Source organism: Astyanax mexicanus, chromosome 19, assembly GCF_023375975.1.
Source record: "Astyanax mexicanus isolate ESR-SI-001 chromosome 19, AstMex3_surface, whole genome shotgun sequence".
Lineage (NCBI taxonomy): Eukaryota > Metazoa > Chordata > Actinopteri > Characiformes > Acestrorhamphidae > Astyanax > Astyanax mexicanus.
Genome location: NC_064426.1, coordinates 25,689,346 through 25,703,959, shown reverse-complemented (window position 1 = coordinate 25,703,959; position 14,614 = coordinate 25,689,346).

Below are 14,614 nucleotides of genomic sequence, written 5' to 3'. Positions count from 1 at the left end.
GTCTGTAATAATTTCCCTTTGGCTTCCATTATAAACCTGTTCTAAGTCAAAGGGCGATTTCACACCTGAAATCTGCCAAAATTCTGCGTCACACAGCAGGATGAGCAGAACAGATTTCCATCGGATTCCTTTTATTCTTAGACGTAAATGAATCTACAGCTACATTAGATACAGGTATCACCTGTTGTTGAATAGGTGACAACGACCTGCCTTAACAATCTGTGATTGGTACAATTGTTTGCAAGAGTGTGAAACCACTTCTATTGGCCAGATCAGATTTTGGCAGTTTTGGTTCAGACCTAGACTAGTCTGGAGTAATCAAGGTTGATGTGAAAGCACCCAAAGTTACCTCTGGATTCTGGGGTCTCTTACACATTGAGGTAGCTTGATGGACCCTGTGGAATAAACAGGGCTTCACAGGATACAAGTGTGTCATTACAGACTAAGGCAAAGTGGGCCCTTATTTCCCTATGAGTGGACAGAAGACACCAAGTGTCCCAGGAGGATTTCACAGCTCTCTTTAAAACAAAACACCCTCACACACACACACACACACACACACACACACACACACACACACACACACACACACACACACACACACAGACCCCTCATGCACACACACGTGCCGTAGGGCATCAAAGGAGAAGGTGCCATTTAGAACTGTGCATAAGCCATATGTCTTAAAGGCAAAGAGAGCGAGAGAGGCTAACTCTTTCCATTGCGTCTCCTTTATGACAAAACACTTAAGTGTAATTAATCCATTTATTTCTGTCTCTTCTCTCTCTCTCTCCCTTACTTTCTTTTTTGCTATCTTTCTGTTCTTAATTTCTTTTTTTATTTTCTTAACTTTTTGCATTTGTTTATTCCTCCCTTCTGTCATTCTGATTTCGCTGGATCCTTTTCTTTCTTTAGATGTGTATCTGTATTTTTTTTCCTCTTCTGTTCTTTCTTCCTACCTTTCTTCATGACTTTTTCTTTCTTTTCTCTTTCTATATTCTTTGCTTAATAGTTTGTATTGGTTTAGTCCTTCTTTCCTTGGTTCCTTTTTCATCTTCTCTTTTTGTTTTTTATTCCTTCAGTCCTTTTTTCTTTCTTTCTTTTTTATATATTTGTTCCTTTATGTGTCCTTTCTTTTTTCTTTCCTCACTTTTTTTCTTTCTATACTATTTGTTCATTTGTTTGTGTTGGTTTTCTTCTTCTTCCTTGGTTCAGTTTTCACAAGACTCTTGTCTTTTTCTCTGTCCTTTTTTTCTTTCTTTCTTGTTTAAATTCTTTCTTTCTTCATTTCTTTACTTTTTTCTCTTCGTTCTTTATTCATTTCTTGAATTCTTTTATTCTTTCTTTGGTTTTCCACTCCTATCTTCTCCACACTGTAGACATTGCTGCAGCAGCTGTTCTGTACTTTGAACTATGACCTCAACATGGCGTGGTCTGTCAGCGTGCACCTCAATGACATTTAACTCATTTATCCCCCAAGATCGGCTTTCAGCCCCCCGTCACACATACGTACACACACTGACTAGTGTTAACTCACCCACCTACACACTCCATACATGCCATTGTGCATTCAAACACACACACACACTCTCTCTTTGATGTGTACATCTCTACCGTTCACACACTGCTTATCAAAAGTCATATTGGAGACATATTGAGTACTTTTGTAACAGCTCTTTACTTACTTACTTATCTTAACTAAAAAAGAAAGACATGTCTCTGCAGGAGACCAGGTGTGAGGTGTTCGACGTTCTCATTTCTCATTCACGACTAAGAGCCTTTTTTATTATACTGTGATACCAGTATTGCTACTCGATACTGGCAGATACTTGAAAATCTGGCATCAGTATTGCTAACAGAAGAGAAAAGTGGTATTGGCGCATCCCTATTAGCAACAAGATAATTATAAATTTATATTTATATTAATATTACTATTATTATTAATTCTGAATACATAAACAGAGGACAGGGTATTCTGGAGCAGCAGAATCTTCAAATGACTTTTTTACAATGTAAAATTATTTCTGTTAAAGAAATAAAAAGTTAAAGAGTAAAAATCAAACTGATTAGACCATTGTTTGTTTAATTTTAAAATGTGTTTAATGATAAAGTTTTAGGAAGCAACACAAAGAAATACAATTAGGTAAGAAAGAGATCTCTCATCTCATTTTGGTGTAATGTTTTTAATACACCAAATTTGCCTTTGCAATCTTAAAAAGGTCGCATAATTTCTTTAACAAATCAAAGGTGTTCTCGCATAGTGTCTTTGTCTACAGAATTTGTCCAGCCTTAATGTGCGAGAAAGTCTGTGGGTGTTCCTTTTTTCTTTCGCATCTTCTCATATATCCAAATTTCCTTTTTTCTTAAAAAAAAACTGTTTGTTTGTTTATTTTCACAGCAATGTTTCAGCTATTTTTTGTTTTTCATTCTTGTCTCCTTATGACGTTTCACATCTGACCATTTGCCCTCTGGCTGACCCTTGCCCCACAGACAGCACCAGGTGTCTCTGCTTTGGCACCAGTGTCACACTCAGCCCCAGTGTGGCGACCACAGTGACCAGTTCGATACACTGGAGGACTAAACCAGTCAAAGTCTAAAGTTAACCATGTCAAACACGACTCCACTGACCTTCTGTAATTACGAGATGGGTATTATGAGATGGACAGTAGTTATACATCACTGTGTTCTTTAGTTTGATTAATCAGATGGCTCAACCAAGACTCTAATGATGATGATTTGACTGATGATTTTTTTTACAGATTTTGTTCTCTAAAAAAAAACAATAATAAAATAACTAGAATAGCCTGTTTTTCAAAATGTATCATGTGCTTTTATACAAAAAATGTTGTGGAAGTGGAATACATGAATTACTTTTGAAGTAATTTTGTTCAAGCTTTTCAGGAAACACAAAAAAATTATTGTTATGGCTATTTAAAAATGAACAATGGTTTAAATGGATAGTTTATCATAGCGTCGAGCAGTAGAGCCAACAAGAAACAATCCAAATAAAAGAATATAAAAAAACTGATTGAAAAGATTATTAGCATTTTAACAGTCACAAATTGTAGAGAATTTATAGCTTACATCTATGGACATATGGCTATTTTGTTGACTAAAATGCAGACTAATAAAACCTCAATAAATGTCAATAATAGGACAAAACAACCTTGCAATATTTATAGCCTGTAAGCCTTAAAAAGCCTTTAAAATCTTATCACTTATTGGAGATAAATCCTGAATTGTAGCGATTAGTTCCGTGAAGGTAGCTGCCACCTTGGAAAGCTATTTGCCTAAGTCATAATTTATTATAAGTCACACTCCTTACATAGGCTATTATCCTAAAGAGGTAGAAATAAATGATGTGATCTACTGAGGGTGTAGAAGATTTTAATACAGGTGACCATGCAGCATCATAAGGAGATGTTTTAGGCAAAAAGCCAATTTTTCCAAATAATTATTTTAGGAAGGATGTGTAAATTTTATTTATCATCCCAGCTGACAGAAAGTTACTGTTTTACATTCATTTTCTGTCTGTCAGAAAATAGAAAATCCTGTCATATTGTATCGTTTTAACAATGGACGTGACAATGGCCCATAATGCTGTGGGGCTTGTTTGGGATTTGTATTTAGTTATATAGAAGGAAAGGTTTCGTTAAGCGTTGTCATGTTTTTTATTACAGTGCATCTAGAAAGGGTCCATATTTAACACTTCCTGGTCCCATTACTGATCCTGACCAACTTGGAAACCGTGGACATAATTTTATGATTCCGGGTTGTGCTACCCATAAATGCCCCTGGGATACAATCTGAGATTGTTCAAAAAAAACATTTTTTGAACAATTTTAAAATTCCTCCAAAAATGTGATTTTTAGGAAGAAAGAAGTTATAGTGTCTCTTTTTGCAGATCTTGAAGAACATGTTCCAGGTTGGGCTTCCATGATTCTGCCCTCAAGTTAAAGACCTTCATGAGTCACATTGGAAGAAGGCTGCGCAGTCTATGCATGTGCATGTGTGACAGTGTGTGTATGTGGTGTGTGGATGTGTGCGATTGTGTGCCTGTTGCAGTTGTTAGACAAGAATGGTGTTAAACTTTCAACACTGTCTCAACCTTGTCCCTATTCTTGGTTCTTTGAGTTTGAGGTTCCAGTGCGAGACCTTCTAATCTCAAGCAGTGAACAACACCTACACACACACATCCACATATAGAGAGCCTGGAATGCACACATTGCTTTTAATTATAGAATTCCTAGTACGATCCATGTATATATACACGTGTATATACGTGTATACACACATGGAATCATACTACATTCTTTAAAATAAAAGTGCTTTAAATGGTTCTTTAAGCAATAATTAAAAAAAAAACTGTTGACGTATAAGTTTTAATGAATTGTTTGAATTACAATTAGGAATTTTAAGGGTTCTTCTTTGCATTACTTCCATGATGATAACAGATGATCCATCACAGATGCTGCACTAAACCTGTTAATAGGGTCACTGTATATACAATCTTTCTAATTGGACACTACCAGTCAAAGGTTTTAGAACACACCCACTGTTTAGTAGTCCAGTAGCTCTGCTGCATGATCCAGACAAGCTGTTTTATTATCGTATTAATGATTTTATTACTGCACTTCACTTGTCAGACCTAATCTTCTCTTCACTGTTGAAACTGAGACTTCCAATATTAAACACTGCCATGTGGGACAGCCAGACCTTTTCCTATACCAGTTTTCTCCAAGTTTCTCCAGGAGTCTTTTAATGGAAGAGTACTCACTGCTATCTGGCTTACACTTGATTTATAGAATACTTAGAATACTTTTAATAGTTAAAAACACAGTTATCTGTGTTTCTGGGTATTTTTCTACTTATTATGATGAAAATCTGAATGTGCAGTGTTGTGTATATGCTGTAGTAGAGAGTGCAGTAACACATGGCTATACATCTTTATACATCTATACCAGCTTTATGTCATTAAACAAATTACTTCTTTCCTAAAAAATGTCTTGTTTCATTTTTTTTTATTTTGTTTCAGTTTTTAGTAAATTTATTTTCATTAAAAGTTTATTGAAAGCCCTAGCTAACTTGTATCTTTTTACAGTTCACTGGATTTTGTACCATTTCAAGAACAACTTAAATGACAAAAATAAAATGGAAAATATGGGGGTGTTCTAACCAATAGGCCAGTTGTGTATGTACTCAAAATATTCTGTCAGTCCGTTAAAAATAAGTTGATTACGTAAGGTAAGAGTTTATAGAGGGATTATAATAAGACAAGACTTCAGACCCATTTCTGAAGTTCAAAATGTAAACAGTTAAATTCAGTCAGCGGCTCATTAATGTTTGTTTTTATTATTATTGTGGGAAAATGACTGTAGATATTATATAAGATTAAAATTCTAATTTAACATAAATTACACAACAACAATTACCTACCTAACTGCTAATTTAACTTCTATTAGTTTTAGAAATTAGTTTAGAACAGCTTCTATAGAACGTAAAACATTTTAGTAAAGTGTGTGAATGGGTAAATGGTTGAAACAGAGCTGACAAAGCAAAAAATACACTTTTAAAAGAGCTAGTTTTACACACTGTCCTGTGATATGTTCAGGATGTTCAGTATGTGTCACTTAGGAACTTCATGAGTTTAAATTAATACTTCATAATGTTAAATAATTGTTTTAATGTATGTTTGACCTAGTTTCAGCACCGTAACTGTAATTTTTAGGATTTTTAAAGTCACATCCTGTATATAGCAACTGTACACAGTACAACTCAGCTAATGCTAACCAGAGCTCTAGCTCCAGAGTTCTGATGTTAGCCAGTGAGCTAACTGCAGCTATTTATTAATAATGCTAAGCTAACCATGTTACCCACTCACTGGTGACTCTCTTTATCGCAGGATGTTGAAGCTGCTGAAGCTGAATGTTTTTCTGTGGCTGAGGGCTGTGGTTGCCTTCTTTTGTAAAAAAAAAAAAAAATATATATATATATATATATATATATATATATATATATATATATATATATATATATATATATATATATATATATATGTATCCATAGCTAGTTAACTTAGCTACCAAGCTAGCTGACTGAGGTGACAGACTAAATTCCAAATAACACAACTTTCCTGATGAAAAAATCAGTAGATTTTCATATACTAAATTATTTTAGTATTTTTCTTAATTTCTTTATTTAATTTGTTTTCCAGCTTAAGACCAGCTTGTCGTAAAAAATACTGGTTGGCTAGTTGGTTAAGTACCTTTTGACCAGCATAGGGATTTTTTATGACCAGCTGTATGTTTTTTTCTCTATTTTATTTCTAGATGAGCTGTTGGTCTTGAGCTGGATTTTTTTTAGCAGAGGACATTGTATATTAATATCAAAGACATCAAAACAATTAAGGGACACATATGGAATTACAGCAAAAATAAGAGATCAAAGTTTTTTTTTGATTTTACAAAATTAAAAACCTCTGGAATATAATCAAGAGGAAGATGGATGATCACAAGCCACCAAACCGAACTGTACAGCTGAGATTAAAAACTAGGGTTTTTCCTCCAATAATTGATTTCTTAACTCTTAAAACTTTATGAATATGAATTTGTTTTCTTTGCATTATTTGATGTCTTTTTTTGTTATTGTAGCCATTTTTCATTTTCTGCAAATAAATGCTCTAAATGACAATTATTAGAAATTAGAAATTTAGAAAACTATTCCAGACAATTACTGTAAAGACACTTAGAAAATACCAAGACTGTGCAGATCTGTCCTTAAAACTGGTTTGTTTAACACTTTTTTTTAGTTAAAAAATAATTTCACATGCACCTGTGTATCTTTATTGCCTTCAATATTACATTTACAATGTAACAATCATGAAAAGAAAGAGAACATATTGAACGAGAAGAGGTGTGTCTACACTTTTGACTGGTACTGTATAAGAATTTATTTAGTAAATATTATACATTTTATAGTGCCTACCATGAATTACTCTTTAACTCTTATGATTTATTAACATAGTACAATGAATGTCTTCTATAATTATCCAGTTACTATGAATCATTACAGTGACCAATGTGAAATATATTTACTAGCCACTATAAATGACACTGTAACTGTTATGACTTGTTGAGTAATTACTATGAATTATACAGGATCAACCATAAATTACAAAAAGGTTTGTGACTTTAGAGAACTTGAGACTTAAGACCCACAAGCCACCCCCTGCTCAGCCTATAGACTTGGATAAGTCTTATAAGCCTAATGATATTTGTCTGATCACTTCATTGAAGTCCACTGATCATTCACAGGAAGACTAGATAGTACTGTAGAAGGTGGGGGGTTTAACAGGTTGTGTGAGTGAACAAATCAGGTGTTGGAAAAGTGAGAGAAAAACTGTTAGGTGCTCTTACAGTAAGAACATTTGGGACAGGGACAGTTGCTAACACTTGCTAATTATAGTGAGGGATGTCCTTGGGTATTCTTGAAAGAGGAGAGGGTAGAGGATATCCCAAAGAAAGCCCGCCTCAACAGCCATCTCTCTCTCTCTCTCTCTCTCTCTCTCTCTCTCTCTCTCTCTCTCTCTCTCTCTCTCTATCCCTTTGTGTGTTATTTTTAGGCCTGCTGGTTTTCAGCCCCTTGCTTTGCTACAGTCCCGAGCCTTACAAGGCCCAGAAACTTTGTTGCCCAGCAACTCTACATGTTTTGACCCAAGCAGAAAAGGTTCAGCAGCCGACCTCCGCTGACCTCTCCCGCTGCGATAATTAGCATCCCATCACCGTCGAAACCTCATCTTCACCACTCAGTGTCGGGAAGGTGCTTTGTTGTGTCATCGTTGCAGCAGTAAGCAGCTCTTGTGGTTGCACTATTAATGTCAATGACAGAGTAATGACATCTTTGTTTTGGCTTGTTTTTTATGCAAATAATCCGGTCCCCGCTGCAAATACACTTTTTCATAGCAACTGTTGCAGGGTAGAACAGACTTTATAACAAAATAAATGTGAAGAAAATGTGTTTATCCGAATTTAAGTTAATGTTCACAGTCTCTATGTTAAGTTTCAGTTGAACCTCTTAAATCCCTCACTATTTAGCTATTTAAATACATCATTACTTCTTTAACTACTACGAATTGCTCTGTATTGAGAAATGAATTGATGAATGAATTAATGAATTCTTATGAGGTATAGAGTTTTCACTGTAAATTATTTATTTAGAATAAATCATTGGAGTGACCAATGTGAATTATGCAGTGTTTATTGTTAATATTCAGATACAATGAATTTTATACTATGAAAAATGCACTAACCACTGTGTTATTCTATAATAATTATGGTTAATTGAGCCTTCCAACAAAAAAACATATATCAATGCATCACCCAGTGCAAAGGCTATGTGTGGATGTAAGGGATGTACCCCATCAGCGTAAGTGATGGGCCCAGGAGAGACATCTGGGTTGTTCACTGTAAATTAGGCTTAGATACATGTAAAATTTGGGAAGCCTACCTGAGTCACAGTGAAAACACCTATGTAAAACCCAGCCTATATTGGGTAATGTGACGTTAATACTATGACATTTTTTAACATACATGGTGCATAATAGGCATTTTTTTATTCTGGTGGGGGCACAATTTTTTTCGCCCCTGTCCTTCAAATAGCCACAGGTAGCTAAATTATTATTATTATTTTTTTCAATACTTCTTCTAGTACATGGCAGACAGCTTGTGTGTATTTGGAAGGATGGGGTGAGCAATTTGTTCTGTTATCATTTCATTGGCAGCTGAAGTGTAAGAGATCACAACTGGCCTTGCTCTCTCTCTAAGGGGTGGGTAGATGGCGCTCTCTTCCTTTATCACTTCTAATGTAATGTCATGTAATGGAATGATCTGATTTTCCTTCAGCAAACTCGCATTACAGTTTTTTTATTTGGATCCAATACGATATTGTCTCATAATAACTGAGTCTGTTTCGGATCTATCTTTGTGTCTGCAAATTAAATCTGGTCTGCATAAATGGTCCTAACACTGCCACTTTAGGCACATGTGAATGTTGGTCTCCTTCTGTTTGATTCAATTAATTGATTTGCAATGATTTTCCCACTGAAGCAATTTGCTAACCACACACAAACCACATACACAAATGTAATATTTTAAAGTTGCGATACATGCTTTTCCTGATAAAGTGAAGGTTCTATTTTTTAAAGCCTGTATCTTCTGACAAGTAACAAAATAAAGTTTAAATGGCTTTAAACTCTTGTCTTTTTTGTTTATGTTCAAATGTTTAGTCAGAATATGTATGTGAACTGTTTTGAGTGGTTGTAGTAGGGAAACAAAACTAGTAAAATAAAATGTTGCTTTATTACTGTATGTTTACAGTAAGGCTGTAAATTTTGGAGCTGCTTTGGGTTTAAAGACGTTTTACAGGCCACTCAGACTATACTAGTCTGTGCCACATTTGGACCAGATATGGTAATGAGTCATAGATCTGAGCCAAATCTGGGCCAGATGTAGTGAAATCCATTGTAGAGTTGTGCCGGTCTTGGGCCTGTTGTACAAAAATAAGTTAGCTGCCGGATTTTTAAAGATGTCACTGGTGTGGGCCAGATACGGTCCAGAGTAAGTTTGCCATCAGGGTCAAAGAAAAGAAATGTACAAGTCTTTACCCTCCTAGTGTTGGGAGTACTTCTCAGTAAAGGCGGACTGTGTATCTGTGCTGGACTTTGCTGTTCCGTGTTTAAATGACAGGGGGACATCCAGAGGGAACATTGTGTGTGTGTGTGTGTGTGTGTGTGTGTGTGTGTGTGTGTGTGTGTGTGTGTGTGTAACATTACAGTACACATATGGACATCCTAACTATTTTCTAATAATAATTAGAGGCCATAATAGTCCACGAGTGACCTTTTGTTGTGTAAGTATGTGCTTGCATGTGTGTGTGTGTGTGTGTGTGTGTGTGTGTGTGTTGTGTCAGACGTGAACTGACAGGGGATTACCATTTGTTCAGGGTGTTTAGAGTGGTCATGTTTCCATGCTATAAAGAAGTGTATGAATACAGTTTTTTTCCACTCCTCAAGTTTTCTGGAGGTGGAGGAGAAGGCTGGACATGTTTATTGCTGTCCTGTACCTTAGCTCATGTTTTGTTTTCGTGGGCAGTGTTTTCAGGGTTGCATTTCAGGACTGACATTCTTGGCACCGGCAAGCAGAGGGGGCAACCCCCCATCATGCCAGGAGGCCTACTATAAAACCACTTTAGACACAGAGAGATGGTTTCAGGTGGGAGAATGGTGAGACAACAGAGAGGTTGCATTTCACACATGGAGAGATCACATGTTTATGCACACAGAGAGCCTTAAACTTCTGATTACAACATCCACATACCTAGCAGACTGTGCGCAGCTTAAATTGGAGCCCCAAATCAAAATACACTATATATGCAAATGTTAATGGACAGTCCTTCTAATGAATGCACTGAGTTACTTTATGTTGCATCCATTGCTGACACAGATGTGTAAATGCACACACACAGTTTGTCTTGTCTCTGTAGAGAACTACTGCAAATAGAATAGGATTTTGAAGCAGATAAACATGAACCTCTGGACCACTGAATGGAAATATGTTCTCTAAAATGATGCATGATTCAATACTTTTGAATAGGAGGAATTGGGGAAGGAGGGGAAGAGGGAAATGAGGTTAGAAGTAGTTAGTGTGTTAGAGGTGTTAAGAGAGTAAGTGCTCTTTGAAGAGCTCTGTCTTCAGGAGTTTCTTAAAGATAGTCAGAGATTCTCCTGATCTGGTAGTAGAAGGTAGTTTGTTCCACCATTGGGGAACTCTGTATGAGAACAGTCTGGATTGCTTTGTGTAAATGTTTGGTAAAGCGAGGCGACGTTCATTGGAGGAGCGCAGCGGCCGGGAGGTGGCGTGAGCCTTCAGGAGTGAATGCAGGTAGGAAGGAGCTGTTCTGTGTTTTATGAGAGCATCAACTGGTAGCCAATGGAGCTCAATGAGCAGTGGGGTGACATGTGCCCGTTTTGGCTGGTTGAAGACCAGACGTGCTGCTGTGTTCTGGATCATTTGGAGTGGTTTTACTACACAGGCCGGGAGGCCAGTTAGCAGGGCATTGCAGTAGTCGAGGCGTACACTCTAAAAAACAGGGGTACGATACAAGTACTTTTTTGTACTCAAAGGTACATTCTTTATAATTGTACCCTCAAAGGTACAATATTGGTCTTTACAGGGTCAGATTTGTTCCCTCTAAAGTACAAAGTAATTTCTAACAGCAATAAGTACAAATTTGTACCATTTAACCAGCCAAAGGGTACATTTAGTATTCTGTATCACTGTACTAATAAACAATATATATTTTAATTGCACATTTTTTATTTGAAAGCCAGACAATTTTCGATCATCAAGTTTTTGAGCCATATTTACTTGATGATAATTCAAACATTTTTACAATCTTTACTGGCATAAAAACCATGGGTACAAAAAAGGACTTTCACTGAAAGGTACTTTTTTGTACCTCAATATAAGGTACAGCCCCAGCGACAAGCTTTGTACCCTTTTAAGTACAAATCTGTACTTTCTTTTTTTAGTGTGTATAAAGCTGATGCTGATCCAGCGCGAAGCGGCTGGATCGAGCAACTGAGGCCATATGATGTGTGAAGGAGAATGGCAGCAGCAGGACTTGAGGTGAAGAAGAAGCTTCACTTGGAACTTTAGTGTACAGTTAGTTGGACTGACTGCTGGAGAACACAGTTCTTCAGTGTCTGAGAGAGAGAGAGCTTATAAACCGCTTATAAAAAGACATTCAGGTAAGTAAATCAGACTTAAATTACTGTTGTGATGAAAAGTCTCACTAGGTTAATTGAAATTTGATATGAATTATTAATACTTTATATTTTAACTTAGTTTCTTGATTAGAGATGAAGCCTTCTGTGGAGATGCGTGGCCTCCTGCTGATCAAGCCTTGGTTAAGGAGGATTGGCGCTGTTCCTGTAAGTGATCATGGTGATGTTTGATGGACAGTGCAGTTAGCTTAATTAACTAAATTAGTGTTTGAGCTAACAACTGCTATATTTCCTTTACTTATTTATTACTCTGTAAATTTACTCTGTAAATGACAAAATATATCGTACATGGGTGATATCAAACACAACGATACACAAAGAGTAGCGAAACTACACCTGAATAAACTGCAAATAAAGTATTTATTTTAATTTTTTATATATTTTTTATATAATTTATATCGAAATATTGTGATTTTTGTATTGTTTCTTCCCCCGGGAAGAGCCGCGTCTCTCCGGTTGCTAGGCGACATATAAACATAGCGTCTAGCTTAGCTTAGCTTAGCTTAGCATGCTAATGATAGCGATACACTGCGCTGCCCCAAACAGTTCAGTTCAGTGATCAAATTAATCAATTAATTTGAATATTATTTAATTAATATTTATTTATATCAAACAAACATATTTTAGCCTGAAAAGTGCAGGTCACGCGTTGAATCATTGAAGGGATCCTTGTTTGAATCTTTCCATTCTACCTTAAGAGACGCAGCATTTAGATACAGCATTTAAGGTGGAATTGTAACTTAAATTTTAATTTTTGTCTCCCGTTTGTCAGACTTGTCCTACAAAGTATTCAAATGTTGTACACCCCCAAATTTCCTACAGAAAAAATAACAAACATAAAATGCACAAATTATATTATTTATATTATATTATTGTTATATTTTAATGTTTTAACCAGATTTTGGACATGATTTTTTCCTCTAATATGTTAACAAATAAATTCTATTTTTTCTTAATTGTTTGCAGAAGTGTATTATCTGTTTGGCTCTTATTTATGTTCTATTTTATTGTTCTTCTGTTTGCAGTTTATTTTACTCTTTTATTCTGTAATATAATTGTTATTTTTATTGTTACATTTGTTATTTGTACATTGTTTTTATTCTTGATGTATAAAGCTTTGAATGACTTCTGTGTATAAAATAATGTACTAAATAAATAAACTAAACTGATTATTAAAGTGTGATTTGTTTCAGATACGTCTAAGTTGTCCTTTTTCATTCACTGTATTTAAAAATGACAAATGTGATTTATTCTGTATTCTATACCTCTGTGAAATGCAGGAGAGAGCAGGAAACAGAAAACGGCTGTCCAAAAAGTTGTGGATGAAGCCAAGACCTCCTGCCCAGAACTACCTTCTGTTGGTTAAGCAGACAGGAGTAGAACAGCACAGCCTGGTGGAAAGCAGAGATGTAGAGATGAGGGAGGAAGAGTTAGAATGCAGGGATGTAGAGATGAGGGAGGAATAGCTGGAATGCAGAGATGTAGAAATGAAGGATTAAAGGATGTAAAGTAAAGGTGTAGAGATAAAGGAGGAAAGGATGGACATGGATGTAAATACTTCACTTAACCATTTTAATGATTTATGCACTGTAAATAGCTCACTTTGTAGAGATGAAAGAGGAAAGGATGGAAAGCAAAGGTGTAGTACGGTGGCCCTGAAGTGCAAAACAAATGAACTGAAATGAATTTTTTGTAAAAAAAAAAAATAATAATAATAATAATAATTACATTCAAGAAATTAAAAAAATAATACATAGGGCAAAAAAAACATATTTCAGAAAAACAAATTTACAAGAGGCAAAACACTTTTACCAGCACTAAAACTCTTTAAGCAACACTAAAACACTTTTACAAACTGCGATTTCTGACTGAAAGGGAGGGTCTAACACACAGGACGTGCTTGTTGCGGACCCTCCTTTGTCAGTCAAGCTGCTTCTCAATGAGAGAGTGGAGTTATGGATACTGAAAGATGTTTAATGGCACGTATTTTAGCAGCAGCAGTTAATGCAACAACTATCCCTGTCCTGTAGCTATTGGCCCATCCGCGGGCTTTAGCCACTACCCCGAGGTCATCAGCCACTGTCTCGCGGTCATCATCCACTGCCCCGCGGTCATCAGCCAGTGTCCCGCGGTCAGTAGCAACAGGACAGGGATAGTTGTTGTATTTACTGCGGTTGCTAAAATACGTGCCATAAAACATCGTTCAGTGTCCATAACTCCACTCTCTCTTATTGTGAAGCAGCTTGACTGACAAGGAGGGTCCGCAACAAGCACTTCCTGTGTGATTTCTCCCTTTCCGTCAGAAATCGCAGTTTGTAAAAGTGTTTCAGTGCTGGTAAAAGTGTTTTGCGTCTTGTAAATTTGTTTTAAGTTTTGTAAATTTGTTTTTCTGAAATGTAATATTTTTTGCCCATGTAAAATATTTTTTCTTTGGTAATTTTGTTTTCTTGAATGTAATTATTTTTGTATGTAAATTTGTTTTAATTTTTTGTCATTTTGTTTTCTGACATGTTAATTTGTTTTGCACTTCAGGGCCACTGTAGTGTAGAGATGAAGGAGGAAAGGATGGAAAGCAAAGGTGTAGATATGGAAGAGGAAAGGATGGAATGTAAAGGAGTAGAGATGGAAGAGGCAAGGATGGAACGTAAAGGTGTAGATATAAGGGAGGAAAGGATTTACTTCACATTTTAGTCATCAATACATTTACAATGTGCGTAGCTCTCTTCACACTTTAATTTTCTCATTCTTTTTTACTTTGATTCAATAAATTTC